The sequence below is a fragment of the Cephus cinctus genome, unplaced genomic scaffold (genome assembly GCF_000341935.2).
Source record: "Cephus cinctus unplaced genomic scaffold, Ccin1 Ccin1_scaffold0622, whole genome shotgun sequence".
Lineage (NCBI taxonomy): Eukaryota > Metazoa > Arthropoda > Insecta > Hymenoptera > Cephidae > Cephus > Cephus cinctus.
In genome coordinates this window covers 21505-26088 of record NW_014333265.1, presented here as the reverse complement: position 1 = coordinate 26088, position 4584 = coordinate 21505, and positions in this window count along the sequence as shown.

The following is a 4584-nucleotide window of genomic DNA, read 5'->3' as shown; positions in this document are numbered from 1 at the left end:
TCGTGGCTCTAACCGTTAGAGTATTAGATTCAGTGTAATATTCGCAATCTGGCCTAGGTACGGATTCGTTATTACATACCCTAGGGAACAAGCTGGATCGGTTACCGGGCAAAATTGAGCTGCATATACTAGACAATTTTCTGTTCCACCAAATTTCTTTTGCCTTAACCTCACACACAGTCAGGTTTTGTAATCCGATTTTCACAATATTTTTTATCTCAGTATTTCTCATAATCGAAACACTGTATACGACAATTAATTGAAAACTTCTAAATTGTTTGTAACAATATATCGCAAATTCACATTTTACTCGTGTTTTAAATATCTATTACCCATCCTCAAACATTTCAAAAAAAAAAAAGAAATATCTATCCACGTTGGAATAGTAAGGCGTGTTTCAACACCTTAAACGAGCAGCGAACCCACCATTGAGTTCATTCTTACCGCTCGGAATTCACTCAAATATTATTCACGTTACCTCAGGTCGTTTCTTTTCTTTTGGTTACTTCTAAATTTTTGTTATCAAATTTAAAGGCCTCGCTAGCCACTACGGCCTACGTAACACTTGATAAACAAACAAATACTATAAATGTTATAATTTCGTAGATATTTCAATTTCCTCTTTTTAATTCTAGGAATTAACGCGCATTTCCAGGAATTCGCTGAAGGCTCTGGAATTTTCCCAATGGTAAAATATAAAGACAAAGACAATTTCTATATCTTCGAAACTACTAGTCTTAATTAAATTTTACTTTAATTAAACAAAAATATGTTTGAGACGTATACGCTTGTTACTTGTATAAAATACCATTGTTAATAACAATACGTAATTAATAACTACCATTGATCATACTATTTTTTAGAATTATATTGTTAAATGTAATATATTTTTTAATAAACAAATGTTTCATCTCCCTTGAACGTAGTTATAATCTCCTGAAGGGATTCTATTGATTGTTATTAAAAACTATAAATTTTTTCTATTGAACTATCATTTAATCCAATAAATTACTACGTCCAAATATCTGTATGTCCTCTGACTGCCATTCTACGTTACTGGCATATACTGGCATTGTGGTAAGTATTTTTAATTAATCTAAATTTTATTCTCTTATTAAATTACTATCACACTTTTATTTATCATTCCAAATTATGAAATCCGTATGCTGCAATCTCTTTGTAATAAATTTTCAGAGACCTTGCATCTATTTTTTTCAATTATAGCATTTTTTATCTTTAAGAAAATCTCTTATCTCATAACTACCATTAACAATATTTGGAATTTAATTATTAATTCTTTCTAATGCATCCAATCATTCTTTTACCTAGTTATGATGAATTGATTCTACTTTTCATCCGATTGGACGCGAAATTAATCCTTGAACACTATAAGTATCTGATAATTCAACTTACCATCTTATTTCCAGTATTATGCATGAATTATGCTATATACGTATGATCAATGCTCTGAATTAAATATCTATTTATCAGAGAACGACTAATATTGACAGATCTCTTTAATCTTGAATGTTCAAGGAGTGTACTATTTCTCTTTAAGCTTTAACTATACTCTCCCCTCGAACAGCTGATCTGTCTTTAATCTCAGACAATTGTGAAACTACTATAGACTTTAGCTGTGTATTTTATAAGTACGGAATACTGTCTCTTTACAAAATGATTAAGCTACATTAATTATCTTAAAATCACAAAATAAACTTTTGAATATTATAATCAACATAACTTATTATACCGTTTAATCCGGAATCAATCCTCGCACGCTCCGTCGACCTTTCAGATTTTGACAATCCATCGCCTGGTCCATTCAGCATCCACAGGATTGGATTTCCTTGATAAGCTTACATACTACGAACAACGCAAAAGACTTGGTCCTATCAGGCACCAAGTACCCTAACAGAAACTGGCAATATCTAAAGATAAGGGCTCATCGTTACCGGTCGCAACAATACGCTGCTCCCTGTTAGCGTACCTTTAGCTAAAAGCGGCTTAAAAGCGAGTTCTGAATACGGTCAGTAACAACTTGACGCAGTCACTTTTAACTAACAGTGACTCTGTTAGTGACCTTAAGAGCGAGTTCTGAATACGGGCTATAGTATTGCGCGCGTAACGTGGATCCGGACACTTGTAACTTCGATCGAGCTATCTGCTGTTGACCCCACAGGAGAAGTCGTTAGCGTGTGGTGGTTGAAATAAATTATTCCTATAATTCCAAATTAAATTTATTTTATTTAATTGTGGTTGGGAGGTACCTTCCATTGAAGCCTGGGGGATTGAAAAGAGATAGAATTCCACCAGTTGTTGGACGTGGCACACCGGGCATCGACGGGGAAGAAACGAGAAGTCTGCAGCTCTGGATTTGGGAATCTCCTTCCTGTTTCGGGAGAAAACAGGTGGTGACCGTGCAATCGGTTCGTTTATTCTTCGGGTCGAGAGATCTTGCATCATCCGAACACGGATCAAGGACCGCCCTCCGTGGTGAAGCTGGATTCTAGGTATAGAGGTGCCAAGCTAAGGGAAAAGGATAAATCCTTGGACTACCGATCCGGTCACAGAGGTAAAAGAATGCCGACCGTGACAGGACGCGGAGTTTTCTGAAGTGACTACTGCCGCGGAAAATAAAATCAACAAATCGCTACGCGGATCGTGGAAGAGAAGCCTGCTGCCGCAGAATGAAAATCAAGACAAGTGCTATCAGTGTTGTGGTGAAAGTATCGACCCGGCGAAATAATTAAAGTTCGCAAATCTTTTAAAAATCGTTACAAACACGTTGTGGTGAAAGTATTGACCCGGCGGAATAATTAAGATCGCCAATCTTTTAAAAATCGTCACAAACACGTTGTGGTGAAAGTATTGACTCGGCGGAATAATAAAGTTCGCGAATCTTTTAAAAATCGTCACAAACACGTTGTGGTGAAAGTATTGACCCGGCGAGAAAATTAAAGTTCGCGAAACTTTTCAAAATCGTAAAAAACCCGTCGTGAGTGTGAAAGTGATTTTGCCTTGCGAAACTAAAAGTTGCGAACACTTTTCAAAATCGTAAAAACCCGTCGTGAGTGGGAAAGTGATTTTGCCTCGCAAAATTAAAAGTTACGAACACTTTTCAAAATCGTATACCCGACGCGTGGGTGAAAGTAATTTCAACGCGGGAAATAACAATTCTCGAATCTTCTAAAAATCGAATCCCATCGCGTGGGAGAACGTAAGTTGTTGATGTCTTTATGTCAAATATTGCACAATATTTCAGGACAATATAATAAATAAAACTTTCTGATATATTGCTGAAATCATAGACAGTTTTATAGGTGGCAGAAATATTTTAGAACAGTACCTATAAAATGATTATTTTTATTATTTAAAAAATATTTAGCAAATAATCATTCGAACATTTTTTTCCATATTAAAAGCGATTGCTTTTTAATATTTTTGTAACATTTGAAATGATTTCATATCATTTTTTTTCAAATATTTTAAAAGGTTATGGTAACATTTTTTAAATAAAATGCTGCTAATAAAAAAAAATGACTCCTGAAACGTATTAAAATATTCGGACAAAACTATGCAATATGCAGGATACATATGTTATAAATAATTAATATTGCGAACTGATATTTTATAAATATTGACCAGCAATATTATATTATGTTTGCAACGTCCTTTGCGTGTTTGCGAGTGAATTGCAAGTATTCGGGAATATTCAAGAAATATTACAGTAATATTGCAATACATTTCAACAATATGCAAGTTCTGTCTGAGTTATAAACTGTTAAAAAAGTTAATAAATTTACAACACAAAAGATGAAATTTACTACATAGGTGCATATAATATTTAGAATATAGGAAACGCAAATGAGTATTAATGTACATTGTTTTGTAAAATTGTAATCAAGCATTAATTTTATTATGCGTTTAGCGAATATGATATATTCGACTCTGATTATTAATAAGAGGTTGAACAATTTTCAATCAACGGTAATGCAATCATACATTCAGGACTGAAAATTACAATACTTGAATAGAAATAGTTCATCTACATGGTATCGATAAATTCATAACCGACTAGAAATTTCGGTATCAAGAGACTCGGTCGATTCTCGCGCCAAGTACAGGCAACCCGCCGTACGGGGCACGGCCCGCCGAGACTCTTACCTCGAAGCATCTCTTGTACCTGTGTTTCGACTCAAATATCTCATGAACGGCTGTATGTGAGAAAAATGTATTGATACATTCACTCTAGGAATCAAGGGTTCTGAATTGATTGCCACCAAATTCAATACGATTAGTGTACAGGATCAGGACGTATTCACATGGCGAGCGAGATGATTTTATTTCAGGTCCGTCGTCGTCGTCGTCGTCGTCGTCTTCGCACGTCCATCGCATTTTTTACACGAGAGATGGCGCTAACTGCTGTGCCTTCTTTACCTATTTGTACTCTGTATGGTGTTAGTAATTTACGAATACACAACACAATCAAATACACTTTATACGTGAAGCTACCGTTCATACCGAATTTCCAATTAGTATAAGGGTGCTTTCACAACAGTATAGAATTATTCAGTTTTTAATAGC